The sequence below is a fragment of the Eretmochelys imbricata genome, chromosome 8 (genome assembly GCF_965152235.1).
Source record: "Eretmochelys imbricata isolate rEreImb1 chromosome 8, rEreImb1.hap1, whole genome shotgun sequence".
NCBI lineage: Eukaryota > Metazoa > Chordata > Testudines > Cheloniidae > Eretmochelys > Eretmochelys imbricata.
The window spans coordinates 90047954-90068933 of NC_135579.1; the positions used below are offsets into that span (position 1 = coordinate 90047954).

General features: G+C 41.6%; 1 protein-coding gene across 2 annotated transcripts in view; it reads left to right on the top strand.

Moving 5' to 3' along the window:
* The first annotated feature begins 290 nt into the window (after window positions 1–290).
* JAK1 (Janus kinase 1) overlaps window positions 291–20980 on the top strand; it is a 105161-nt gene continuing 84471 nt past the window's right edge. For both annotated transcript variants that reach the window (XM_077825216.1, XM_077825217.1), the window contains exon 1: window positions 291–541. The gene's annotated coding sequence lies outside the window, so the exon portion shown is untranslated. The remainder of the gene's footprint in view (window positions 542–20980) is intronic.

Below are 20980 nucleotides of genomic sequence, written 5' to 3' on the forward strand. Positions count from 1 at the left end.
TAGCCGCTTCGGCGGCCCCTTGCCCCTAGAGGCGGACAGCCGGGGGCCGCCATCTGCGGGAGTGTCCCGGCTGAGGCTCCAGGGTCTGCGCCCCCGCAGCGGGCGATCCAGGCGGCGGCTGGTGTCCCCCCATCCCCACGGGCTGAGGGCGGGGGCCGAGGGTCTGTCCTCCGGCGGAAGGCGACAAGGGGCGGAGGAGGTGGGGGGGGGCAGGAAGAAAGGACCAGTCCACCTTAAGGCAGTGGAGGGGGGGGGGAACAGACGCCGTGCGCATGCGCAGGCCCCGCGGGACAGCCTGAGACTGGAGCGAGCTGTCTGCGCTGAGCCAGGAGGAGACGAGGCTGCCGCGGAGCCAGCGCTGCTCGCTCTTCCCGTCGCCTCGAGCGCCCACGGACCCGGGGCGCCCCGCGCGCGCACAGGGAGCCCCTCCGGCCCGGGGCCATGCCGGGCAGCGAGTGAGCGAAGCGGGGCGGCCGGGCTCCCCCTCCCCCCCCCAGCCAGCCACTCTCCCGTCGCCGCCTGGAAGCCGCACGCGGAAGCGGTGAGTGAGCCCGGGAAGCGGAGCGCGGCTGAGGCCGGGTGCGATGAGCTGGGCGCCCCCCGGGCTGCCCCGTCGCGCGGGCTGCCCCTGGAAGCCCGGGCAGGGCGGCGTAGCGGGGAGCCCAGGACAGAGCGAACCGCCAGCTAGGGGGCCGCAGAGCTGGGGGTGGGGGGGCGGCGCAGGAGCGGGGCTGCGCTGGGCGGCAAGGGGCTTTGGTGTGGCCTTGAGTTTAAGACGGGAGATCAAGAGTTAAACATCCCCCTCAAAAAAGCTGCCTTTGCAATTTGGATTTTCACAGCCCAGCCAGAAGCGCTATGGCTGACATCCTGTTTATATCGTGCAAGAACATCCTGTGTTCTCCAGGCGGTTGTATTTGAGGCAAGGCACCCCCCGCCCCCCCAATCTGATGAGTCGGGCTAGTTTTCACACATCCCAGTAACCAGAATGCAGTGAGAAGGATCAAACTTCGCCCCTGCCCCAGTTCTGTAGGATATGCATAAACATACAGGAATAATTCGTCCTGGGTGTTTGGTACTTATTGCAGTTGTTCTTAAAACAGTTGATCTGGACTCGATGTTTATACCTTGCAGATGTGTACTTTAGGGAATATTTGGGGTGGGTGGACAGGGAAGCAAGCTGTAACTCTTGGAAAATATTGACTTAGAAGACAAGCCACCATAATAAGGACTAGGTGTATCGGAACAAGGAAGTATACAAGTTGAAATGTTAGGCATGAAGTAGGAAAAAGGAACTCTTCTTTGCAGAAAGGAATAGGTGGTCCAGGTGGAAGCTCACAAAGGACTCAACGCTTGACTGATTATAAATGCACCCTAAAAAGTGACATTTTTACATTGAGTTTAGACATTTCGATAAGAAAATGCAACCTGTTAAAGTCTATATCTCTAAACTCTTGTGGGCAGGAATCTTGGTAATGTTGGCAATACATAAATTTTCCCATCTCTGAGATGTTGACACCCATCACACTTGGTTAATTTTCTTTTTGATGCCATGTATAGTGACGTTGGAAAAACCTGTTAAATTTGCTACTTCATGTCACAGGTTGTGATAGTTTAAAGTGTTGAAATTCCATTTAAGAAAACAGTTTATATTCTCTGTCCACAGGAATAATCAAATCATTACAACGCTGGAGTGCAAAATTATATTCTGCAAAAGTATTAGTACGGTTTATTGTCATTGGAAGATACAAAATAGTGCAATCCTGATAAGTGCTCATCAGTACTAAAAGTAGTGTTATGGTCAGGAAAGATGTGTAAAAATGGCACCTTTTTTCTCACAAAGTATGTTCCTTGTGATACTCAGGGCTTTGTCTACACTTGAAAGTTAATTCAGATTAAGGTAGGGTGAATTTAAAGTGCAATAGCTAAATATTTTTTAAAGAATTTTTTTAAAAATCTGTTAGATGAACCAAAGCTATGGAAAAGAAGACAAAAATGCTTGTTGATGCGAGCTGGAGTAAAATTTTATAAATGCAAGAATTTCTTGGTGGAGATGCACGAGCCAGAAAGGACCCACATTAACTAATTTCAAGATCACAGGTCTTCCACAACATCAGCTGGTGGTGTGTTTTTTTTTTTTTTTTTTTTGGGCATAGTTTACTTTAGGTAAATGAAGCCAAATACTTTGAAACATGATTATTTTTAGTTTTGGTTTTACTTGTGCAGACTAAGGACCAGGTCTGGCAAATGCTATTTACAAAATGTTTGCAGGATTGGGCCCAAGTTAGCATTGTCACTGCCAGTGTTGTACCTCTTTTTTTGGTTAAAGAGAAGATGCTCTCTCCTGGCACCCTTCATAATCTCTAGTTTATTGTGCATTTTAAAGACAGTAACTATAAAGTGTCCGAACTAGCTCTTGTTGGGCAAGCATTGAGATAGAATGGGTGAACTGCCTAACTGGCACATCACATCTGATCTTCAGCCCCATCCAAGTACCTGCACCCCAAACATCTAACAGAATTAACTGTCAGTGTTAGCAGTATAAACACTACAGTCAAGTCAGGAGGAGACTATTTAAAAAAAAAATATGTTCTCAAGAGTCTAGTAATTGACTACAGACATAGAAAATGATTAGTTGTAAAATATTTACTAAAATAGGTCAATCCCGATGCTTAAGAATAAGGGGGACTAGAACAGAGACTACACAGCAGTCTTTCAATATGAAACATGATTAAACTCAGTCTGGTTACAAATAGTACCAGTCTTATGAACGTTTCAGAGTACATTAGAATCCTTTGTTTGAAAAATTGGGTGTTTGGGTAATAAGGAGATTCAGTCCTGCATAGCTTACAGATGCCATGGAAATAGTGCTTCAGGCCCTGAAAAAGTAGAGGATACAACCAACCCACAACTAAGCCGGCATTCAGAGTGTTTGGGTTTGAACTGAGCTAAGCATTACATTTGACAAGGTATTTTGATTGAGGTTTTTCAACTTTTTTTAATTTTAACTCCAGAGGCTTGCTTTGACAAATTACATTTTCTGTACAAGAGACTTCATACAGGCTCTTTGGGGCAAAATCAAAGTGCAAGTTCCCTGACTCTGGAGTTAAGTAAGTTAAGTACCATTACATATCTTAGATGCCGCTTAATCACTAGTGGACAGTGTGCACTAAAGTTCTATTGTGACCATATATGGGGAGTGGTAGGCACTTCCTCCAGGCACTTTTTAAGTGTGCAGGAAATTGCACCTTGAGCTTAGTTTGTACTAGATGGCATTACATGGCACGTGCTGCTATAAATACAAAGCAGATTACCTATACTGGAGCAGTAAATGCATTGAAATAACTTTGGAAGGTCAGAAAAAGAATTTATGGTTCTTGTGTCATAAATAAGATTAGACTGCTATCAAATGTGGAATATTAAAATATCATTTGCACACATATTCCCACAGTTCCCTTTCTATTTTGCGAATGCCATCTACTTTCCAGTTGGGATTCACAATATTTGCAAGGCATTTCATCAGATTCCTATAAGAAGAATTTGTTAATCTTGTACAGAGCAAGTCCACAAACCGTGGAGTTTTTCTTGGGAGGGGTTAGAAAAAGCTTACTATACTGTGCTTAAACAATCAAAGTGTTAAACAGTTTAAATAACTTACTGAAGAATATAAACATGTTTAAAACTGGAAAGAATCTCTAATTTCATTAAATTCAAGAAATCTTAGTATTCAAAGAATAAGATATGAATCCTCTTTAAAAGTAACTAATATTAAAATATGGTTCTAAAAGAGAATCTGATTCTGAAATTAGAAGTACACCTCTACCCTGTCCTCGGGAGCCAAAAAATCTTACTGTGTTGTAGGTGAAACCGCATTATATCGAACTTGCTTTGATTCACCAGAGCGCGCAGCCCCCCGCCCCCAGAGTGCTGCTTTACCGCATTATATCCGAATTCGTGTTATGTCGGATTGCATTATATTGGGGTAGAGGTGTATTAACAGATTTTGGGAACAGTTGAGTATTTCCCTATTAATTTATTTATGGTCTTTATTAAAATAGTGCTAAAATGCAGGAAGTAAAAACCCCCACGTAACTACATAATAGGAAAACAAACTGGTGTCTAAATTACAAAATGAAAAACAAAGCTTTTTATTGGGAATTTTTCTTGACATATTAAGAAAAGAGGTGACAACTTTTGACATCAAACCAATCCTTGTTTTATTAGTCTCCTTTTGTTTACTTCAGAAAGGTGAAATCCACAATAACGTTTCTAATACTCTTGCATACTTCCATTGGAAGTATTTTTCACACATCTAGGCTGAATGAAAGTTACAGTTACATAGGGTTCTTTATTGGGTGAGTGGAAGACGCTTACTGAGAAAGGTGCTTTCACAAAGACTGTTTGTGCCGTGATCAAATGAAATTTGTAAAAGCTATAGAAATGTTAGTGCATTTTATAGTGTTGCAAACTAGTGCCTGGATCTCTCTCAAATCCATGCACAGGCTTCCCCCTTCCTATGTGGAAGTATAAGCCACCACCACAATACTGTCTTCAAGGCCTTATAGGGAGATTCTGGAATCTGAGGTCTACACGGAGGGAAGAGTAGGAGGGATGCACATATCTCCCTACCTCCTCCTCCCCCCAGCTTCAAAGACTTTAAGCTGCATTCTTTTTTCTGAAGCGCACTCCAAAGGGATTCCTGGATCACCATGCTGCCACAGTTTAGTGGGGATGCATGAAGGGTGCCATGGGTCAGATCCAGTGTTGAACCAAATCCAGTAGAATCCATGCAGGTCTTTGGGATTCTGCCAGTTTGAAGGTGGGCTCTCCAGCTTATTGGGGATAGTACTACCTCCCCACCCCTTCCACAGAATCGTGGAGAAACTCCATAAGAGAGTCCTCAGACATTCTACCTCAGAGCTTATTCTGAATTTTTCTAAACAGCAAAGTGTTTGGATTATTTTGGTAAGTACAGTTTTAAAAAAAAAAATTAAAAATACACACACACAATTTGTAAGTTTGATCATACATCCAGCCTGAGCTGGAGGAGATATACATATTTTACACTGAAAACATGACAAAATAGGTTTTAGGCTTCATGAAGAATACCAATGAGCTAAAAAGCAGGTTTACAAACTAAAAGAGTTAATTTATAGAGAGGAGCCTGAGCTGCAAAGTTTAGATGCTGATCTCAAAGGAGTTTGGATCCATGGTCTTGGTTCTGGCCCCATACCTCATCTATTAGTAGTTAATGAACAGTAGGAAGTATATTTGCCCTTCAGTATTAAGGAGCTGTGTGCATGTGGAGGAGAAGATAATCCTTTGAATGATAAATTGCTTTTTGACATATGATTACTGTTTTGACATATGATTCAGATAGTTATAATGCTTTCTGCTTGCCCTGTTCAACAATAAAGATTTTTAAAGGGCTTGAAGGATACCAAAATCCATCTTACTAGGAGAATAGAACAAACAAAAGAAGAGGTACCTGAACCTCAAGAGGTAGGATTTTGAGAACTCAGGAGTAAAATAGTCAAAGGGACAAAAGATTTTTTTAAAATTCACAGACTTTTCTTTTTAAACTTGCTGTTACAATACCTACAGTTATTAAAAATGAAAAATTATAGGAAAAATTATTCTATTAAATTGCTTTGTGGTTTTGACAGTAGTTTATATATGGTCACTGTCAACATTTCCTTCTGTTTGTCTAGTTATATGAGTCTTTCACAGACTAGGAGACTTTTTTAGAATAATTAGGAAACTGACAAAAAAAAATCAGATTGACAAGGTGTCTCTTATTCCGGTTTTTTGAATTGCTCCGCTCCAGCGCCAATAGTGACTGCTCTAGCTCCGCTCAGACTCTGCGCTCCGAATCAAATTAATTTTTAACTAAATAAAAAAGTGCATACTGTAATTTTGAAAAAACATTTTTATTCAGACTTAAAAAATAATTTAAATATCGACAATGCTACAAACTAGAATAATTCATAATTCATTCTGTAAAAAATTATTGCAGCAATCAAGTCATCTTTCATAGCCTGCCGCAAATAATTTAAAATTAACTTTAAAGCCGAAAACAATAGCTCTACACTAGCTTGAGTTGTTGGTATGCTCTAAGCAATTCTACAGGCAGCCTGAATGCGGTGTGGGTAGCTGTGAATTGCCTCAAAAACAGACTTAACTTTTAGCCTGCCAATAGACTCCATCGCCTCACAATCTTCATTACAATTATGAATTGCAGAAACTCGCCGGCGTCTTTCTTTATCCAATTTCTTTTCGAAGGCGTCATCTTCTGAAGAATTGGTGCTTGAATTATTTCCATTTCCCTGTGATGGCTGAAGACGTTTCAGGGATGGATGGTCAAACAAGTTCAGAGTGGAGACGGAAGTTTGAGAACAGCCTGCTATTTCTGAAGGATGTGAACTTTCCGAAACCGCAAATTTGATTGTGGATGACTCCTTTCGTTGTGTTCAGTTTTCTTCAACCTCTTTCGCCGAGTTCAAATGTAGCAATAGATTTTGTTTTTCCAGTCAGCAATATCAAGGAGTCCTTCCTTTGCCTTTGGTATTTCACTTGAGGTAAGAAGAATCCGATACCATGGGTCAACATAAACATCAGCAAGGAAATGAATATTGTCAGAAAGCTTCTCTTTGCATTTCTGCATGGAGGATAGAATTCCTTCTGCAATTTGTCCACCATTTTCTTGCAGGAATTTTGACAGTTTTCACCATTCCTTCATTAAAACTCCCGGGGTTACATCAACAGCTTGAAGATTCACGGGTGCTTGGTTTTGTTTTGCCAAGAGGTCTCGCAGGTTCTTCACTTTGTCCCATTCAGCTTTTGTTAACTTGAGTTCTCTTGTTCCAGCAGTAGCCAGTTGTTCACAGTAAGCTTGAAAAATGAGAAGCCGATCAATCATCACAAATGTTGAACCCCAACAAGTCACAGTATCCAATGATTGAGTTACCCCATGTAGGTCAAGCAGAACACTTCGAATACTTGATGTTCGTAATTTGACAATGACTTGTCAGATTTTTGCCAGAAATTTTTTTGCATGTTCTTTGTTTAGTCCATCCCAGATTGCCAACTGAAGAGTGTGAATACCACACCTCATCAGTTGGACTTTTGAGTCGTCCTCATGAAGCCATGTTGGAAGTATGAGGCTAGGGTCGCATTGCGCAGCAGCATCCATGTTGAGTTTGATTTCATCCATTCCGTTAGTTCCTTCATCAGGCAAAATAGTTCTGTCCACATCCCTGTTCTCAGAGGTAGAAATAGTTTCATTGTCCTTGCTGAAATTTTTGAGAGCATATGTCATGTTTGCTGCATTGTCAATGCAGATGCTCAGCACTTGCACTTCACTGATCCCAAATTTTTCTAAAATAGCTTTTACTTGATTTTTCACGTACGAAGAATTGTGACGCTCTTCAGTGTCAATTAAGTCCAGTGTTTTTACCAACTTTCTTTTCCTTCTTCGTAGTACTGAGCATTGATTGCAAGGAAATTTCTGTTTCCATGGGTTGCGGCATCCGTTTTCAGGTAGCACAATTTTTGATCCAAAGCTTTCTTGAGCTCTTCGCGACCAGACTCAGCTGTGCTGACAACTAAATGACGAACCGCATCGTGCCCCTTCGAAACGCCAAGCTGCTGATCCATTTCACCTGCAATTTTTTGGAATCCTTTGTTCTTTAGCCTGAAGGTAGTGAGCGGTGTTAAGCTCAAGCAAACCATTTCCATCAGCCCTTCACAGAAAGTATTGGCATCCGTGGTGTCTGTAACCTTTGAGGACTTCAAATATAAGTCAAGTTTTGTTTGCTGAATTTTGGGTTTCTTTTCAGATGAAGCTCCACAAAAAATCTTTTCTCCAGGAGTTTTCAAAGAGCCAGATGAATGTCGTTTAGCTGTGTCAGCTTTCTGTTTTGCCTCATCTTCCTGGTCCTTTTTTGTAACCAGAGCCACAAAGTTTTCAGGATGGTTACGTTTTACATACCGCCAAAGGTTGAAACTTTTCACGGCACTCGCTTCACTTGTCCTGAAGCTACATGGTTTGAGCTCACCATTCACTTCCTCTTCCACCTTGCATGTTGCTGATTTCTTCTTTGCTTTTCAAATTCAAAAGTAAAGACGTCGTTGAGATCCTTTTCTGTAAATCAGCTATCAATCACTGGGGAGGCAGATTTGATTTTTTTTTTTTGGTTGAAGCCATGGCCAAATCTTCTTGTGCTGCTACCACATCCAAATATTTCTTGTTATGATCTTCGAAAAGCAATGGACAAAAGCATTACATTTTTTTATAATGTACCTGCTTGTGATATCTTAACCACTTAAGGTACTTCAAATTTGTTTTGGATTTTCTGGACAAAAACGATGGCATTTTCTTTTTACACAAAATTATGATTAAAGTATATTTTAATATTTTAACATGTTTCTTGCAGTTTTAATGAAGTAAGAAGTATTTTTAATATAAATTTTTATTTATAAATTGCAAGTTAGTACTTATGAAATTTTGCTGTAAAAATATTTGAAATATTTTCCAACTTTTTAATTAATATCTCAAAAACACTTTAATATAGATATATCAATGAAATTTGGTATGTGCCATAGCGTTAGTACGTGCTATCGCTGTTCTACAACATTAATTGTTGGGAAGTAATGAGGCTACACGTTACAAAGTTGAAAATAAACGTTAACGGGAAAGCGGATTCAAATTGCAAGCACAGTCTTCTAGTAAAGAGAGCAAATTTTCAGAAATATGTTTTTCCTTCATCAGGCTGGAAACATTATACACGATAGAGCAAATAACAGATTCTAACTTGTATAATGTTTCCAGTCTAATGAAGGAAAAACATATTTCTGAAAATTTGCTCTTTACTAAAAGGACTGTGCTTGCAATTTGAATCTGCTTTCCCTTTAAAGTTTATTTCCAACGTTCTGTCATACAAAATCATTCAAATAAAATTATTTAAACTACAGGCATCGTGAACTGGGGGGGACTTGGCCAATTTTATTTAATATTTTTTAAATCTTCGACTATTTAACAGATACAACCTTGGAATATGATTTAATGCTAAAACATGCATTAAAATGGTACTCTTAATTTATTTTGTATAATTAACCATTTCTGAGAAAACTGTTTAAAAATTTTAATCTGCTTAGATGCTTAGAATGATACAAACAATTTTACTTATTTTTCAATATTGGAACCATAAATTTTAAACGTAATAAATAATAACCAAAAATTATTAACTTATTATGGAACATAATATTACTGCTCGTAGCCAGGGGCAGTCGACAAAAGCCTTCCTTGAAATATGAAATAAAAATGACCAACCGCCAGTTTGGGATGCCTATGGTTTAAATAATTTTGGATAATGTAATATGGTAGCACGTACTAACGCTAAGACACAGACATAATTTCATTACTTTATATTACATTACTTTATATTAAAGCGTTTTTGAGATATTAATCAGAAATTAACTTTTCATCACCTCCTTGAAGGGACTGTAGCTGCCTTAGGAAGAATTTTACAGAAACGTTTTTTCTTAAAATGGCCTAAGGATTCACCCCCAAAGTTGCACTGGACATTTTCCAGTCCCTCTGGATATATCACAGAAATCACTCCTAATTTATACAAAAATGTTTACTGTATATTTATATGCCTGCTGCATGCGACTTTTTCAGCAAATTTAAAATTACAAACAATGCTACCAAAAGACCGTTGAACAGATGACTCATAAAATAAGTCCGCCAGAGTGATAAAGGACCATGTACAAATGAACACATGTACCAGTAACGGGAGCCCGTGTGAGAAATGAGCTTACGTGGTTAATATCTCTTGCGATATCTTAATATATCAATAAACAAAACATTTTTTTGTAATATACCTGTTTGTGATATCTTAAATGTTGCGTCTTGCGTCACACTTTTCCGTAATCACAGCACTCAGCGCGTCTCATTGATCAACCCTTACAAAAGAAGTATCAACACATACTAATCTAACTAATCTATGTGAGTACGTACTCGCCTAACCTTGGCACAAGGGTGGGAGCAGTCTGCAGTGTTGCCGGAAGTCTGATAATTATCTGATTCTTTAATAAAACATATCTCCAAAAAACTTTGTAATTTTGTATCTATACATTAAATCTTGATTTTGGCTGAAGTGAGAATAACTGTGACACTTTACGTAAAGTGGTAAAGTAGCTGTTAATATCAATTTTTATATAATCTGAAACTTTGTCACCTTTAGGACTTTCTTGCTAAATTTCATTCATTTTGGATTGAAAATGAAAAAAAACCCAAAAACTGGAGCAGTCAAGACTTTCTGTGCTCCGGCTCTGCTCCAGCTCTGGGAGGCAAAAACCTGCAGTTCCACTGCTCCGTGCTCCAGCTCCGGGCTCCGCTCCAAAGCCCTGCTGTCTCTGATTGGCTAAGTAGGGTCGTAAGCTATCTAATAAATAACTAATAGAAAAGAAATGTTAAGTTGGAAGAAATAATTGGAAGAACAAATTCCATTTAGCGCAATACAAAATGAGTCACTTTTCATATCTTGCTTTTGTCATCCTCATTATAATAGCTTGTTTTTGTCACAGTTTGTACTTGTCTGGATATTTCTGATGCCAACATTGACATGAATATAAATCTCTTTATTCAGATGAGTTGTATCATAAGTAATCTGTTAACACTTGTTGATCTTTTTAATAGGTGTCTTTTGCTGGACTGTTCATTTTTCTGCAGATAAAATGAGGGAAAGGAAAGGGTGGGAAGTTATAGGATTAAGTTAGCAGACAAAATTCAAATTATGCTGAACTAAGGGAGGAAGTGGCTGAGAAGCCAGTGAAAACAGATGAGTGGGGGTACTGACTGCAGTTTTTTATTTGATAGGAACATATTTGAAACTGGCCCTTAAAGATTCAAAGGGAATATTTACACAGGATCCAGTGACTCTAATGCCCGTTGAAGGATAAGAACATTATATTTTCTTTCACCTAAATGGATATTAGTTTTTCCATGTTGATATAAGAGATACTCACTTTTGCTAAAAATGCTTATAGCAGAGAAACCCCAGTGACCCAGAATAACCGGTCACAGTTCTAATCCAGCTCTGCTGCTGCTGAGCTCCAAAAATAGCAAGAACAGTCTAATGTTAACTAGGTGTTAAACAAGTAATATGCTGTAGCAGGCTAACAAAACCACAACAGGTACTGACAGTTGATAGCTTTGTGCTTTAAGTGTTTGGAATCTTACTCATTTGAATGTGGTGATTTACTTGAAGGGGAGGGAGGTGTCAGCTGTTGGACTTGGCTTGTCCAGTACTCAGTGGTATGTCGTACTGATATGTTTCTGGCTTCTGACCTATTTAAGTTTTAAAAAGTTAAATTTCTAACTAAGCTTAAGATTATGAACAGATGTAGCTCTGGTCTCCCTGAGTCTGCATACTGATTGAAACACCTGAAATAGGTGTGTACTGAATCCGCCGCTTACCAATGAAGTGTTAATTCTTGGAGGGGGAGTCGAAAGACCTGTGTTCTGATCTTAGCCCTGCAACGTGTCTGCTGTCTAACCTTGAGCAAGTCACTTCTCCTCTCTGCCTTTTTCTCCTTACACTCTGACTGTCTGACAGGCTTAGGCACCTTTCTCCTGTTTTTGTTTCCAGTGGGAGCTAGGTGCTTGACTGTAATTGATGTTGAAAAGCTCCCACTGGGAGCTTTAACACCCAGAAGCTCTGAGGGGCAGGGACTGTCTTATACTGTATGTTTTGGGCCCTACCAATTTCACGGTCATAGGAATAGTAAAAATACATAAAAATAGTAAATTTCATGATTTCAGCTATTTAAATCTGAGATTTCACAGTGTTGTAACTGTAGGGGTCCTGACCCAAGAAGAAATGGGCAGGGGGTGTTTGCAAGGTTATTGTAGGGAGGGTTGCGGTACTGCTACCTTTACTTCTGTGCTGCTGCTTCCGGTGGTGCTGTCTTCAGACCTGAGCGCCTGGCCAACAGCTGCTGCTCTCCGCTGCCCAGCTCTGAAGGCAGCAAAGTAAAGGTGGCAATACCATGATGCCCCTAAAATAACCTTACAACCAACCCCCCCCTTCAACACCATTTTGCGTCGGGACCCCACAGTTTGAGAAATGCTGGTCTCCTCATGAAATCTGATTTCACAGATGTCATGGGGGGGGGGGGGGGTGACCAGATTCCGTGGTCTGTGATGCGTTTTTCATGGCCGCTAGTTTGGTAGGGCCCTATATATGTGTGTACTGTGTCTACTACAGTAGAGCCCTGAACTGTTGTGGCCTCTAACAGCTACTGTTGTTCAAATGATTAGTGACTCTGAACCCTAATGGCAACTCAAGTATCACTGCCATTTCATTGTTGATCACTTTAGCAGAACTATTCTGAGAAATATTCTGAGAAGGAATTGTAGAGGGTAGTACCAATTGTTCACCCATTGTGACAACTGCATAGTAGGAATTTACAGGGAATTGAGATCTTTTATTAAAATAAGTGATTAGTGGTAGTTATTAATCATCATCCTCTAACTCAGGGGTGGGCAAACTTTTTGGCCTGAGGGCCACATCTGGGTGGGGAAATTGCATGCAGGGCCATGAATGTAGGGCTGGGGCAGAGGGTTGGGGTGTGGGAGGGAGTGTGGTGTGCAGGAAGGGGCTCAGGGCAAGGGGTTGGGGCACAGGAGGGGTGCGGGTTGTACAAGGTGGATCAGGACAGGCTGTTGGGGTTCAGGAGGGGTGTGGGGTGCGGCAGGGGGCTCAGTGCAGGAGGGGTGCAGGGTGCGGCAGGGGATTCAGGGTGCAGGAGGGGTTTGGGGTGCAGGCTTCTGCCTGGCACCACTTACATTGAGCGGCTGCGGGGTGGCAGCAGCATGCAGTGGGGCTAACGCGGGCTCCCTGCCTGCCCTGGCCCCACGCCGCTCCCGGAAGCAGCCGGCACCACATCCCTGCGGCCCCTGGAGAAGGGGGAAGCAGAGGGCTCCGCATGGGTACCTCCCCTGAAGCTCCCTTTGGCCGTGGTTCTCCGTTCCCGGCCAATGGGAGCTGCAGCAGGCAGTGCCTGCAGGTGAGAGCAGCGCACGGAGCCCTCTGGCCCTCCATTCCCCCAGGGACCGCTGGGATGTGGTGCTGGCCGCTTCTGGGAGTGGCGTGGGGCGTGTGTGTGGCAATCCCGTGGGCCAGATCCAAAGCCCTGATGGTACCTGATACAGCCCACGGGCCATATTTGCCCATCCATGCTCTAACTCCTATATTAAACTTAAATTGATGAAAACTAGCCTGCTAATGTTCCAAGTGAAATGATATTTTTCAAACTGCTTCACTTTTATTAGCTGGAAATTCTTATAATGAATCCATACCCATTTCCACTGTAGCAAACAGGAAAACAATATCTGTCCCACTGTAATTGTATTTTTTGTTGACTAATCCACAAAGGATGAATCAGACTCATCCTGTTGCAAAAAGGGAATAGAACGTTGATTTATAATTTTAATTTGAAATAAAAGATGTGCCCTTACTACCATGTGGTAATCCTTCAAAAGTGAATATACTTGAGGTTCCTTGTGACACAGGTGCTGACTTTCAGCTTTCGTCCGGGGTGCTCCTCCCCTGCTCTGCCTCTGCCCCTGCTCCGCCTCCACCCAGCCTTTTCCCGCCTCTGCTCCACCCCCTCCTCCAAGTACGCTCCCCCCTCGCTCTGCCCCTCTTCCCTCCAGCACCTCCCCTCCTGCCAAACAGCTGATCTGTGGTGAGCAGGAGGCACAGGGGGGAGGGGAGAGGGAGGGAGGAGCTGATCGGTGGGGCCTGCCGAACAACTGATTGACGGGTGGCTGGTGGGTGCTGAGCACCCGCTATTTTTTTTTTTCTGTGGGTGGTCCAGCCCCAGAGCACCCACCGTGTCAGCGTCTATGCCTTGTCATCCTGAACCCTAACCTGAACAGGTGATATAAGGATGTCTGTAACAGCAGTATACTTCCCAAGAGTCCCAACCAAGAGTTGGCATGAGCCTTTGGGTTGGTTGTGCTGATTTTATCTTGCAGTAAAGTTCTGTGGCTAACCTTATTTTATTTGAGTTTTGAGTTGGAGACAGCAGAGTAGGATAGAAGGACTGAAACTAGGTACATCTACATAACCTTTGACGTTTCAGAACTGACAGCTGGGCTTCTTAGGATAGGTCTCCATAGCAAGCAGGAGCCTGCAGCAGCGAGCCTCAGAACCTGGGTCTTCGGACTCAGGCTCACAGTATGGCGCTAAAAATAGCTATGTAGACGTTTGGGCTTGGGCTGGAGCTGAGGCTCTGAAGCCTAAGGAGCAGATGGGCTTCAGCAGCCAAGCCCAAATCGAACATCTACACATCGGTTTTTAGTGCTCTAGCGTGAGCCTGAGTCTCGCTGCTGCGGGATACGGCTTGCTGTGTAGACATGCCCTCTGAGACTTGGAACTTGTGTACACTTGAAATGCTACAGGGGCTCAGCTACAATGCTGCAGTGCTTCAGTGTAGACACTACTGTCGGTATAGGTAATCCACCTCCCTGAGAGGCGGTACCTAAGTTGATGGAAGAATTCTTCCATTGCCCTAGTGCTGTCTGCATGGAGACTTGGGTCAGCTTAACTACCTCGCTCTGGGTGTGGATTTTTCACACTCCTGAGTGTTGTAATTATGCCAACCTAATTTTCTAGCATATACCCCCTTGATATATTGGCTGTTCAGTACTTTATTTTGGGCTCTGACTCAAAAGCAAGTTAGTTAAAACAAGAGCATCTATCATAGACAGCTTATATTTGGGCAGAGCTATTGTGTGCCCTGCCTCAATTGCAACACCTATGACAAATAACCAAAGTTTGCATAGCAGCAGTATGCTAGGAGTCTATTTTTCCCCTCAAGCAAAAGAAGAACACTGCTGTTACAAGAATGGTGGTTGGAATCCTTACTGATGCCAAGATTTATTTTCTTATTAGGCAAACATGATAAGGACAAGACAAAAGCAAACAACATACAAAAAGCAATTGGCTATCTTATTTGTGATCTCACTAGAGAATTAATGATGAGAAGATGATGGGGTAGGCTAGACACTCAGTTTAAAGGTGACCCGCAAAGGATTTTTTAAATCGGGGTTGGCTTTTTTTTTTTTTTTTTGCTTTATTGTATGAACAGTATGAAAGCCTTAAAATTCTCCCCACTCTCCTCCATTGTCTTTTATCTTGGAAATAACAGAAATGGCCTGCAAAGTCTGGTCCTCCCTGGCAGCTAGTTTTGCTAGAGGACTTAAGGTGAGCCAACCCCCCCATCCTCTTAAGTAAAGAAGCAAGGATGTTAAATTTTAAGATTGACCAAGTGTTCAGTAGGTATCAAAGTTTTAAACAGTCTTGATTAAAAAAAACAAAACCTTTCCACTCACTCAATTTGTACTTTCTTGCCTCTTGGTCAGTTTCACTAGTTCTTTAGTCACCAAAGGCTTTTTTCCTCCTCCGTTAAGATTTTTCCACTGTTGCTACCTCCTGTGCATGGTAACACCACGGTGATGCTAGCATAGACAAGATGGATGCCGTAGTGTGACAGTTGCCCTGAACTGTGACATCATAGCAATTTTGGGACAACTGTAGGAAAATAATGTAGTGTTGCTAGAGACAGTGTGTCAGGGCTTGCTTTAAAAAATAAAAAAGCTTAATTATCTCCTTTTGCTTGTTACCTTTAAATGGTTATTCATGGCTTTTCAGCCAATTATGTTATAGTAATGATCTGTTTATAAAATTTGGTTGTTTATTAACCAGAGGAGTTAAGAGCCTAACCTTTCCCTTAACTCATCTTAAAAAGTGATTGAAAAATCATTAGTTCTACAACTTGTTGCATAACATGCCATGTTTACGTATTGTTACTCACTTTCCATAAAGACCTATATGGGGCCATAGGTGAGAATTAAGACTCTGTACACAAAATTGTTTCATTATTGACATTTTGTTTGCTGCTTCTGTTTCTTCACTGCTAGTTATTCTGATTTTAATTATCCTTCAAGGAAATGGTGATATTGTATTGGTACATCCTCCCAGATGCAACTTTTGGAAATCCGTATCCAGTTTTGTCAATGTGGAACAAATGGATTTGTGATTGGAAAAGTCATTTGAAACAAATTTGACACTTCCAGATTTAACTTTTGTTTCCTTTGAGTTAGCTTGTCTTGACATTCAGACCTAGACTCTGTGCAGAGTTTGTCAGGAGGTGAAACTCACAGGACTAGTTTAGTCTCACATTTTTACAGACATTATGCAGCACGTAGAACCACAATAAAATTAAAATAGCAGGTCAAGAACTTGGGCAGCTGCATGATTCTAACAACTTGCTGTTGCTTGGCATCCGTAAGTCACTTACGACCAGTTTCCCCTTTTCAGCAGAGTTTAAGTTCATACTGAAAATGGTTGTTTGGACTAAGCCATATTTGTTTACAAGGCATTAGTCAGGTGCTTAAGCTAGATGTGTCCCCTTTTATGCGCTACTGGATTGCTTCATATTGAGGTCTGTTCGTTTGCATTGTTTGCTGTTTGCGCAGTGTTGCCAAGCCACATAAATGTCATGGAGCCACTTACACAGTAATCATTTCTCTGGTATATGCCTTTACTCAAGCGGATTGCCTCTTACACAATAAGAAAAAGGAAAACTCAACCTTTAAATATATATGAATCAGCTATGATTATAGGAAGGCATTTGTTCAATCCAAGTTATAAATTTTGTACATGCTCCTTGTCTTTCACGTTTAGCCAGGAAGTGGTAGAAATACTGAATCATGTTGGGAATGAGAGGCTATTTCAGCATTTTGTAGGTATGGCCTGCATTCCTTGTTCTTACCTAGGTGTACAACTTTGCATTTGGTTGGATTAAAATGCATTTTTTTTTGCATGAGCCTTACTTATCAAGGTATTAGAGTAGCAGCCGTGTTAGTCTGTATTCGCAAAGAGAAAAGGAGTACTTGTGCAACAAGTACTCCTTTTCTTTTTATCAAGGTATTATTACCCTGTCCTCATTTACCATTCCAGCAGTCTGTCATCTGCAAAGTTTTATCGGCAGTTTGTATATTTATTTCCCAATCACTGATGAAAGTGTTGAATAGCATCGGAGCTAGTACTGATCTCTGCAGAACCCCACTAGAAACACACTCGTTCCATGATCATTCCCATTGAGTGAGAGCTGGAAAACAAGTTGTTGTCCTCCAACTCTCACTCAACATAGAATCCTTCCCAACTTCTCCATTTTCTCTGTGGCATTTTTTGTCCTGATATGGTGGCCTGAGGATTGTAGATGGAGTAACATAGGTATAAGCATTCGACTTTATTGTTAAAAATATACCTATGGTTCTAGAACTATACATAACACTACTTCCCCTCCCTCCCTGTGATGAGTTCTATTTGAGTGGTTTACATTCCTAATGGACTCAGATTCTTCTGATGTAATCTTATGACTTCATGGCCTTCATAACTAAATCTCTCTCTGACAAAAATCTCTGACTCCCCCAGACAAAGGATGGCTTAATTGCCTTTTATTTAACTTTTAAAAATTAGCTATTGATTTTTTTAGAAAGTCTCTTAATATCTAAAAAATCTTGACGTTAGAGGATACTCAAAGTTCACGTGTCTTCCAGAAAGTGCAGCTATGGTCAGAAAAATAACTCTAAAAACCAACATATTCCTATTCAGCATCTCTCTGATCCCTGTTTGCCTTAGGGTCATATCTGTTTATTGACAAAAAGGAATTTTTGCTCCTGCTAGCACTGCTGAGCCAATACACTTAGAAGAAGGAAAATTCTGTTTTGGTTCATAGATCAATAAAATGCTCTTCTATATTCCAGTTAGTGAATCTGCTTGTGGTTATATGCCAAGAGTCAGCAGCACACAGCTTGACTTCTTTCGATTTGGCAATTTGAAAAAAGTCTCTTGACAAAGGAAATTTGAACTGGATGTCCTTTGAGAGGAATAAATATACTACTCCTGGGGGAATTCTGCGCCACTGTGCAATGCAGAATTTTGCAGAAATTAACATGTGCTCAGAATTTATTTTCCCCCCACAGAAATGGGCTGCAGTGCAGCTAGGGGCCACTGGACTCAGCAGAACTCTTGCACATAGAAGACGCTGTTGGGGAGGGGGAAGGACCTAGAGGGTTTCTGGCAGCTGCAGTTCCCAGCACGCCCTGAGGGAAGGAGTGGGCGGTGCTCAGGAAACTCCTTGCAAGCCTGGGACTGAGCATCAGGCTGTTTCTTCCTCTGGATCCATGGGCTCAGGGGAGGGGGAGGACAGTGTCTGGGCAAAAGGGGAGGCCCCCACAGCTGGGCTCTAGTGTGGGGGTGCGGGTATCTGGGCTGTGTTTTTTTGGGGGGGGGTATTGGCTGGGGGGGCATCATGGGTGGGCTGGGGGGCGAGGTTGTCGATGTCTGCCCCCCCCACCCCTCCCTCGGCTGGGCTCTGGGGAGGAAGGGGACAGAGAAACAGTTAAAGAAACCCCTAGGACAACCTAGTTCCTCTCTACTCCTGGGGAAAATTTTGTGTGTCTGTATTGTTACAGACATACTTGTTGACAGGTATTTTGAAATAATTGAAACTGGTTTCAATTATTTACCAAAATAATTGAAACTGGTGTGATTATGTAGTGTTGTTTTGACAAAATTTGCAGAATTATGCAGAAATTTAAAATATTGTACGCAGAATGCTCCCAGGAGTAATATACAACACCATGGTTTACACTGTAAGCTCTCTCATTCAGTTATCTTTGTTTTGCCTTCATGCTTGTCTGTAAGACATCTGGCATTATTTGTGCAATTAAAATTGTTCCACAGCTATTTGACAATAAATACACTTAATGTATGACAGGGTGGTTAGAGCAAGAAGGGAGGGTGAAGTTTATACACCTTTGCAGTGAACTTCACTGTGAAACAGAAAGGTAAATATTGAGTCTGTCCTGTCTCTTTAGTGATCAAACGCAGCTACAACAGGGCTTCCCTCAGCTAAAGTACCGGTAAAGTGTGGCTTGCTTTAGCTAAGTTCTAAAGAAGTGGAGGAATCCTATAGTTTTCTTCAGCTCCAGTCCTCTTCCTAAAGATCCTTCCTCATTACTACACTTGGCCCTGGGCTAAATACAGAAGTTGCACTGGTTTAGTTAAAGGTGTTGTTTTGTACAGCTTTAGCTAACTCTATGCAAACTTTGTATGTGGACCTTTAGATCATGTAAGTCTAGTTTTCATAACAAGGGCAAGTTGAACTGATGTGTGCTAGGTTTAAACAGATGTACATGTCCACACAGAGTTGCATTGAGTTTAGCTAAATAGCTGCAAAACCATGACTTAAATTAATCTGATGTTTCTGTGTCTAGACAAGACTGCAATCCTTTAACTCTGTGTGCTTAGGCAGAACTGGTTCCACAAAGCTAACCTAGCCCTACTAACTTGTAAAGCTCTTCACACAGGTCCAGTACTTTTGGTCTTCCCTCTCACAAAATGGTGTGTTAATCCCTTCCCTGCCAACCTGTTTACAGGATCTCCCTTCCTAGTGATAGCATGAAATAGAATTTTCTCTGGTAAATATTTTATATTTATGTGTAGTCAGGCTGTTGTTAGGACTTCTTCATCCCTTATACACAGGGCCCTACCAAATTTATAGTTCATTTTGATCAATTTCACAACCAGAGGGGTTTTAAAATCGGTTAATTTCATGTTTTCAGTGGTTTATATCTGAAATTTCGGGATGTGGTATGCATGGGGGGTCCCAACCCAAAAGGTACCCGGAAGTGGGTTTCATCTCCCCCCCCACAGCTGCCATGCAAGGGAAGGACAAGAGCTGTCCCCTCCCAGCCCAGCAGGGATTCGCACCCAGGAGCCCCGCTAGCTGTGGCCCTCCCAGGAGCAGGGGGATATCTGACCCACCTCCACAAGTCTCCTCCAGCTGCATGAACCTCTGAGGCTGGGCAGGGGGAAGGTACTCCAAGGTGGGTTTGATCTCCCTGAGAGTGGCCGTGCAGGGAAAGGACAAGTCCTCTCCCTCCCCAGCCCAGATAGGACTTGCAGCTAGGAGCCCCCTCACTGGGGTGTTCCCATCAGCAAGGGGGAGATCAGGTTTCATGGGGAAGGGCTTATTTCATGGTCTGTGACACATTTTTCATAGCCATGAAATTGGTAGGGCCCAACTTATACATAACATTGTCAACTTCTGCTACAACATGTAACTGATTTGTACGATATACGTATACTATTTAGCAGTTAACCTATGCTGTGATACTTGCACCTATATGCAGGTAGACAGAGTTTAACTCGTATTTTGATATTAAGTCACCAGCTAAGTTTAGTGAACAGTGCATCAGACAAATATGAATAATGAAATCAGTTATAGAAGTTGACTAATATTTCTTCATGACATTAGATTTTAGCAAAAAGAAAAGGAAGTACTTTTTGGCAAATTTGTTAGTCTCTAAGGTGCCACAAGTACTCCTTTTCTTTTTGCGAATACAGACTAACACGGCTGCTACTCTGAAACCTGTCATTAGATTTTAGGTTATGTTTAATTGGCCTTTCCATTAAACCCTTGTCAGGCAGCTTAGGCTTTTGTAAAATGTGTCTGAGGTAGAAATATCTGTCAAAGGGTTGAGTCTTTTTTCTGAAGTTTAATTGAAGTAGACTAGAGTGTTTGAAAAAGGAAAAGAATTAAGAGGAAATAGGTTTGCTAGGCACTTGGAACCAGATTTTTAAAGGTATTTAGGTGTTGCTTAGCTCAGCATTGCAAGGCATAAGTGACTTAGCAGTCTAAGTCCCATTTTCAAATGATACAAGCATTTAGGGGCTTATGTGCTATGCTTCAATAAGACATAGGAGCCTAACTGCCTAATTTACATTTGCAAATAGGACTGTTACCTTATATTTACTTCACAGTCCGCCTGTAATTTGTTACTAACATTAGCAGTTTGGACCACTATGATCTTATTTTTAGAAAACCCTAGGTGCTA